At 37.1% G+C, this 9,043-nt stretch overlaps 1 pseudogene; it reads left to right on the forward strand.

Annotated features, from left to right (window-relative positions):
* Positions 1–6,394: 6,394 nt before the first annotated feature.
* LOC102494339 (multifunctional protein ADE2-like) lies at positions 6,395–7,921 on the forward strand (annotated as a pseudogene).
* Positions 7,922–9,043: the final 1,122 nt, after the last annotated feature.

Genomic DNA, 9,043 nt, shown 5'->3' on the forward strand with positions numbered 1-9,043 from the left:
ACTCCCTATCTTCAGAAGAACAACACAATTGGTATGAAGCTAACATTATCGCAGGGAAGTACCCTGGTATTCTCTGAAGCCTGGCAAAAGCAGAGGGCACAACACAGAGGGAGGAAATAGCCCTGTGATTGGGAGAAAATGTAGCAAACATCCACAATAATAGAACTCTGTATGCTCCTCTTGCACTGCAGATCTGTGCATCATGCATCTCCCACCAGAACATGGAGTATGAGACAGAGAAGTCTGGACACATTCTCCCGGCTGGTGGGACGAACAGATCTGCACTCTCCCTCCCCACAGGTATAAGTCACAGGAAGTGGCTCCTTCTACAGCTGAGGCCACCACAGTGCAGTCTCTCTGGACCTCTCTGAGCTATAAGCATGGTCAAAGAAAAGGAGAGCAGTACTTAACAGAGCAGAGGGTAGCAGAGAGCCCTCCTCTAGGTCAGAGGAGGTAAAATTGGGCATTGCTCCATACCACCACCTCATCTTGCAGTGCATGACCCACCTACCTCTCTCCTTTGATCCAATCTGCTCAAATTGGATCAGTTTCCTTGAATTCCATGGTAAAGTTCAGACAGACAGGTTTGTCTCTGGTCCACCTTGAACAAGCTATCTAGGGCCACATTCAGGACTATAGGGTGACCTCCACCACCAAGTATTCCATGCAGGCAACAAAGGACCTACTCATTGGGTCTCACAGATAGACTTGGCAATAGCCTTCTTAAACAAACTTGCCAGGATCAAATTCAGGTTCAGGTTGCCTCATCCCTGTAAATTATGGGCAGGTACACCAGCACGTATTAACTCTGAAAGGCATGACTGGCCTGTTGCCCTTCCAGGAATACCTTACCAGGACTGAATTTGAATCTATGGAGTTGATCCCAATCCAGAAATTACAACTGGATACAGACACTCTACTGGCTTGAGTAGCATATGTACCAAGCCATGACTGACATATGTCTCCATCTGGACAACTTTTTCCAGGGCCATGTCTTGGTCTTGGAGACTGACCTGCCCCTGGAAAAGACAGGAAGGCCTGACAAATTGCATGGGCCACATAAACTGGGCCTACTTCCTGCATCCTTCAGAACATCTTCAAAGAGTTACATCTGGACCTTGAGGGTCACCTCCACAGTAGGCATTCCACACAGGCAACATTGGACCTGCTCCTTGCGTCTTACAGATAGACGTGGCTCCAACTCCTCCTAGACAAACTTGCCAGGACTGCATTTAAGTTTGGTGGGCTGACCTGCCCCTAGAAGTTACAGGCAGAGGGGCTGGCAAATGGACTGTTGGTTAAGGCATTGGATTTCCATGTGGCCAACCACAGTTCAAGCCCCAAACCTGGTGGCTTGCTTTCTCATTTTCCCTTTCTCTCTCCTTCACTCTCTGTCTCTCTGATCAAATTAAAAAATAAATAATAATACAAATACAAATAAATAAATAAATTTTAAAAATAAATTAACAAATAAATAAAGTTAAATATAAAAAAAATTGACCAGCATGATTCAGATCCCTAGACAAGTCTTTCAAAGGCTACCCCTGGGTTCCAAGGGTAGATGTGCACCCCACCCCCAGGCATTACAGAATCCACTCCATAAATTAGGAAGAAGTGAGTGTTCCATCAAATGTTTACAGATCACCACAGAGACACAAGAAATATGGGAAAAAAATAAAATATTTCTCCCCACATGAATACAATGTTCCCTCACCAACAATGGATAACATACAGGAAATCACTAAAGTGTTGGAGAAGGAATTCAGAATATTGATCATGACAAAACTAAGTGGGACACAAGAGAAAACAATCAATCAATTCCAGGAGATGAGAAAAAATCATTCCATGACTTCAAGAAAGAGCCATACAAAGAGATAGATAACCTAAAAAAAAGAGTGAAAGAGAACTCTGTGGATAAGTATAGGAAACAATATAGGAAATAAAAATTTCTCTTGAAAATATTAACAACACATTAAACCATGCAGAAGGAAGAATTTCCCACCTTGAATATGAAACCTCTGCTTTAGCCAAGTCACCAGAAAACACTGAACAAATAACCATTAAAATTAGGCCAACATATTGGAAATTTTAAGCACCATTAAGTGACCAATTATTTGCATAATAAGTATTCCAGAAGGCAAAGAGATAGGTAAAGACATAGAAATAATTTTTCATGAAATGCCATCTGAAAACTTTCTAATTCTAGAGAGACATACATTCAAATTCATGAACTACAACGGATACCAAATAGACTCTTCAAGTCACATCATTACCAACATGGCAAAAGTCAGACAAAGATAATATTAAAAATGGCAGGAGAGGGAATTAAGTTACCCATAAAGCATCAGACTAACCTCAGACCTCTCAGTAGAAATCATTCAGGCAAGGAGGGAATGGAAAGACATACTCAAAATTTTGACTAAAAAGCAATTCAGCCAAGAATACTATACTGGGGAAGATTATCCTTCAAACAAGAAGGAGAAATAAAAAAATTCCCCAGATAAATAAATGCTATAAGAATTTACCAACACTATACCAGTTCATCAAGAAGCACTTAAGAAGTACTACATCAGAAAACAAAAGAAATAAAAATATAAATGTAAAACAAAACAACTAGAAAATTACCTGATTAAAGAGTAGGATTAAGTCCACACGTGTTGGCAGTAATACTGAAAGTTAATAGATTAAATGCTACAATTAAAAGTCACAGATTGGCGGGATGGATAAGAAAGCAAAACTTCCTATATGCTGCTTATAAGAAACATACTGCATTTATAAAGACATACATAGAGGACCAGCAGTTGGCATAATGGCTATGTTGCTGGACTCCTATGTAGTCAACCACAGTTCAAGTCCTGAACCCGGTGTCTTAAATTCACACCAGGCACATGTTTGTGTGTGCCCAAGATCCTGAGAGAAGAATGGAGGAGAAGGGATTTCAGCATGGCCATCCCCCTGGTTGGTGATTTCTCACTTTCTGTCTTTGTCTCTCTCTTTTTTTTCTGGCGAGTGTATGCATCCTATAGAAAAAAAAAAAAAACTCTCAAAAAACAAACAAAAAAAGACATACATAGATTGAAAGCAAAAGGCTATAAAATGTCATTTCATGAAAGTGGAAACTGAAAGAAAATGGGAGTCATGGGTCATTAGGTGGCATGATGGTTAAAGCACTGGATCCCACTTGTTCAATCTGCAGCTCAAATCCCAGACTCAGAGGCCTGAAAATACTCCTGGCACAAGTGCATGAGTTTCCAAAATCCTGATACGAGAATGGAAGAGAAGGGATTACAGTATGGCCGTCTCCCTTGGGGTGGGAGGTGATTTCTTACTTTCCCCCTCTTTCTCTGTCTAGCTCTGTCTCTATCCAGTGAGCACACTTGCCCTATGTCAAAAACCTAAAATAAATAAATAAATAGATGTAAGTGGGAGTCACAATACTGATATCACACAAAATAGACTTAAAGCTAAAACCTATAAAAAGAAAGAAAGATCACTATATAGTATCAAAGGGATTAATTTACCAAGAAGATATAACAATTACAAATATATATGCACCCAATATTGGAGCACTCAAATACATAAAGATTGCTAGTCCTGATGAGAAAGACAGGCTACAACACAGTAATGGCTGGGGATTTCAAAAACTCAGTCTCAGCACTGGAGAGGTTATCTAGACAAAAAATAAACAAAGAGACATAGTAGCTAAATGACACCATAAACCAAATGGATTTGACATGTGCAGAACATTTCACCCAGCAACAACAAATTAGCCCTGCATGGAACATTTTCAAAGATTGATCACAAAATAGGGAACAAGTCTTTCCAAATGTTAAAGTATAGAAATCATATCTAGTGTCTTTTCTGAGCACAAAGAAATTAAACTTGAAGTCAACAAGAGAAAATTCTTCAAAAATACAGCACTATATGGAAACTCGACAATTTACTCCTGAATGACTCTGAAATTACTGAAGAAATTAAAAAAAATTAAATAAAATTGAAATAAATCATAATAAAAACACAAAACTGTAGAATCTCAATGACACACTGAAAGTACTTATGCTAAGAGGAAAGTTTGTAGCACCTAGTGCTCACAATAAATAAATAAATTAATTAATTAATTAATTAAAAGATGGCAAATAAATAAAAATGCATCCTTCAAAGATCTGGAAAAACAAGAACAAAAATACCTGAAAATACTAGAAGGAAGAGATTTTAACAAAAGATTAGAGCAGAAATAAATGAAATAGAGAATAAAGGAACAATACAATAAATTAGCAAAACATAAAACAGGCTTTTAGAAAAGATAAACAAAGTTGACAACCTAGTAGCTAGATTAACTAAGAAAAACAGGACAGTGACACAAAAATCAGAAATGGAAAGGGTAATGTCACAACAGATAACACTAAATTAAAAAATTAAAAAAAAAAATAAAAACATTCATGGAATTCTGAGATTGACTGTAGGCCAACAAATTGAAAAACCTAGAAGAAATGGATAAATTCCTGGACACATACAATGTACCAAGATTGAACCAGGAAGAAAAAGAGTCTAAAAAGGCTCAATAACAATCAATGAGATTGAGTCACTAATAGTCTCCCAACAAAGAAAAGCCCAGGTCCAAATGGTTTCAATTATGAATTCTACAAAACTTTAATAATAGAAGAATTAACTCCAATTCTCTTCAAACGATTTCTAGAGATCCAAATGAAAGGAACCCTGTTAAACTCATTTTATGAAGACTTAATTATACTGATACCAAAGCAGACAGACAAGGACATAACCAAAAAAAAAAGAAACAGTGTGAACTAATGTCTCTGGTGAATACAGATGCAAAAATCAAGATACTAATAAATAAATTCAACAGCACATTAAAAAGTTGATATACTGGACTCAGCAGATGTTGTAGTGGTTACACTGCAGGACTCCCACATGACCAAATGCAGTTTGAGACTTAAATCTAGTGGCTTGAAAATCACACCGTGTGTGTGTGTGTGTGTGTGTATGTCCAAGATCCTGAGAGGAGAATGGAGAAAGGGTGATTTCTCGCTTGACCTCTCACGGTCTCTGTTTGTCTCTCTCTCTCTCTGGTGAACACATGCACCATAAGGCAAAAACGTCTTTTTTTAAAAAAAGTTTATACACCACAACCTGGTAGGCTTTATCCCAGGGGAGGCAAGAAAGGTTCAACATGTGTAAAACGATAAATGTAACACATATTAACAGAAGGAAAGATAAAACCATATGATCATATTGATTGATACAGTAAAAAGCATTTGATAAATTATTACATCACTTCATGATTAAAGCACCCAATAAAATAGGTATAGAAGGTATTTAATGCATTTCTCAACATAATACAATTTATTCATGAAAAACCCATAACTAATTTTATACTTAATGGAGAAAAACCTGAAAGTCCCGACTAAAAATTGGAAGGTAAAAGTTGTCTACTCTCTCCATTCTTTTTCAATATAATAGTAGAATGTCTAGTGAATGTAATCAGATAAGAGAGTGAAATAAAAGGTATTTGAATAAGAAAGAAAGAAGTGACATTGTCCCTATTCACAGATGGCATGACTATATAGATTGTACAGAAAGCCAAAAAATGTTCAGATAACAATAATCAACATACAAAAATCTACAGCTTTTTTATACACCAACAATGAATAGACTGAGGCAAAGCTGAAGAATATAATCCCATTCACAGTAGCCACAATAAAATAGTTAGGAATAAATCTAACCAAAGAGCTGAAAGTCCTTTACAAAGAAAACTGAAATACTCAAGGAATAAATTAAATTGAAATTGAATATATAAGAAATTTAATATGATTTTTTTTTTCAAAAATTGAAGACATCCCTTGGGACCAGCAGTTAGCATAATGGCTATGTTGTTGGACTCCCATATAGTCGACTGCAGTTCGAATCCCGGATCTGGTAGCTTAAAACTCACGCCCAGCACGTGTGCGTGTGTGCCCAAGATCCCGAGAGGAGAATGAAGGAGAAGGGATTGCAGCATGGCCATCCCCCCTGGGGGTGATTTCTTGCTTTCTGTCTCTCTGTCTCTCTGTCTCTCTCTGTCTGTCTGGTGAGTGCACGCATCCTATAGAAAAAAATTCTCAAAAAAAGAAAAAATTAAAGACATCTCTTGTTCTTGAATTTGAAAACTCAATACAATTAAAACATTGATTTTACCCAAATTAATTCACAAATATTCAATTCCTATCAAATTATCAGTGACATTTTTCACAAAAATAGAGAAAAAATTATATTTTTCTGGAATCATATGAGACATTGTATCACCAATGTAATAATGTGCAAAAAAATTTAATAGAGTAAGGTCCAGATTTCGCTGCCTCTTCTCATCACTGTGGTTGTACCAAACCGACTCAGGATAATGGTGACAACTGAGGTACTAAACATCAGCAAAAAACTCTACAAGGGTAAATGAAAAACTCTATGAACTGTTAGACAGTCCAGAAAAGTCCTCCTGCAGTCCAAGGACCAGATTATAGCAGGAAATGCAGCTAGAAAGCATCACCAGGAAGAAAAAGCAGCAATCTCAAATAAAATGGCCAGTTGTATTTTTCAGTTTATATCGGAAGCAGGTATCAAAACCACTTTCTCCTGAAAATGTGAAGGAATGGCTTTCATTGCACCCCAGTGTGAAATGATTTCAACTAAATGAGTTTGAATAATAGCAACAGGTTATTAAAAAACAAAATCCAGGCACCAAAGAAGGATTTACATTTATCCACCTAAAGTGGAGATGTTTTTTAAGGATGATGCCAATAACGACCCATTGTGGTCTGAGGAACAGCTAATTGCTGCAATTTTTTTTTTTTTTGAGAGGTTTTTCGCTATAGAGCGCATGCTCTTGCACAGACAGACAGAGAGAGACATAGAGACAGAAAGCGAGAAATCACCCCCCACGGGGGATGGTCACGCTGCAATCTCTTCTCCTCCATTCTCCTCTCGGGATCTTGGGCACACACGCACACGCGCCCGGTGTGAGTTTTAAGCCGCCAGGTCTGGGACGCGAACCACGATTGACTCCATGGGAGTCCAGTGACATAGCCATTACGCTAACTGCTGGTTCCCTGCTGCAAAGTTTTACTTTGTTGAACTCACTATAGGCCAAGTTGAGGTGGATATCATGATCACTATTCACAGGCTATTTTTGAAATCCTGGAGAAATTGTGGTTGCCCCAGAACAGTAAACTGGCTGAATGAAGATTGAATTTGGTGTTGATGAAACCACCAATGAAATTGTTCTTGTTGCTGTTATTGATGATGATGCCTGGAGACTTTGTCCAGAAGGAGATCAAAGTCGGCGGAAAGACAAACGGTCTTTTGTGATGTCAGAGAAGTAACTCCTAAGAATCTCCAAATAGTAAAGAAAAATTTGAGTACGAGGCAGAGAGAGAATTGTTTCTGAAATCAGAACGTTACTGTAGGTTTATAGAACTAATCAACTTCTGATCTCCATCACTGTGAATGAATCAAAAAAGCACGTGGAAATTTTGAGATTCCTTGTGAACATCAAGTGACATGGAACCACAAAGGGTCAGATAAAACTCTGGGGATTAAAGCTGAATATGAAAGGAATGGCATTCCTATGTTATTTGTGGCAGTGGCTAGCAGAACCAATGGCTTAGGACCAGGGATATCTGGTAACTGGATATCCAGTTATCAGCTGTCCTTCCCTCACGCTGGACTGGGGAGTTTAGGATATGTGGTCTTCTCTTTAACTACCTAGTGGTCTCAGCGGTTCAACCAAGCTTTTGCAAGAGTAACCAACTCAGTTTGCTGCTCAGCTATTTGGATAAAAAGCTACCTAGTATGGAGCAAACTGTAAACAAGCATATTAAACACTTGGATTTTCTTGAAGCAAGCTGACAAGATAAGAAAATGTAATGTATAAGGAAGAGCTATCATCACATTTCTTGGGGAGGAATCTACAAATTTCTGGCTTAGTGGTAGGGAAAAAAATCAAGCATGATTATAAATCAGTCATAGGAAACAAATACAATTTACTACTGATTAAAAAACTAATAAAGTAGGAGGTTTCTCTCTACCCCACTACAAAATGTATCCCAAAGTTGTGATAATTAAAACAGCATAGTACTGACAAAAACAAACACATAAACCAAAGAATCAGAGTAGAAAATCCACAAATCATTTCTGAGACATACAACCAACTAATTTTTGACAAAGGATAGGAGATAATTCAGTAGAGAAATAAAAGTCTTTTCAGTAAATGGTGTTGGAAAAATGTACACCAACCTGTAGAAAACATAAATGAGATTCCTATCTCTAATTATTTACAAAAGATAACTCAAAATGAATCAAAGATCTAAATATAAAGCTTCAGACAATAAAACTATTTGTGGAAAGCACAGAAGAAACACACGAAAGACACTGAAGGAGGTAAAGAGTTCTTAAATAAGTCCCCTAAAATATGGACAACCCAAAAAAGACAAATGGAATTACGTCAAACTAAAAAGCTTCTATACAGCAAAAGAAACAATAAATAAACAGGCAGCACACGAAAAGGAAGAAAATATTTGGGAACTATATTTCAGATAAGGGATTAATAACCAGAACATATAGGAAACTTGCAAAAAATCTCAAACCAGTTAAAATAATGGCGATTGATTGGGAAGAAAACTCTCAATGGAAGACATAGGAATGGACAAAAATCATATGAAAAAAATGTTCAGCATCTCTTAACATAAGACAAATACAAATTGAAACTACAATGAGATAGTACTTAACCATAGTCAGTATGATTATGATCACAAAAACAAAGAATAACAAATCCGGTGAGTTTGTGGCAAAAGGTGAAAATTTCTGCACTGCTGATAGGAAAGTAAATTAGTGCAACAACTATGGAAAATAACTGGAGGTATCCCAAAAATTTACAAATAGAATTACCTTATAACCCAATAATCCCATTTTTGTGCATTTACCCAAATTACAGGAAATCACTTAGTTGGAAAGACACTTGTACATTCACGTTCATTGCAGTTTTATTCACAATAGT

This window comes from Tupaia chinensis, unplaced genomic scaffold (genome assembly GCF_000334495.1).
Source record: "Tupaia chinensis unplaced genomic scaffold, TupChi_1.0 Scaffold000225_1, whole genome shotgun sequence".
Taxonomy (NCBI): Eukaryota; Metazoa; Chordata; class Mammalia; order Scandentia; family Tupaiidae; genus Tupaia; species Tupaia belangeri.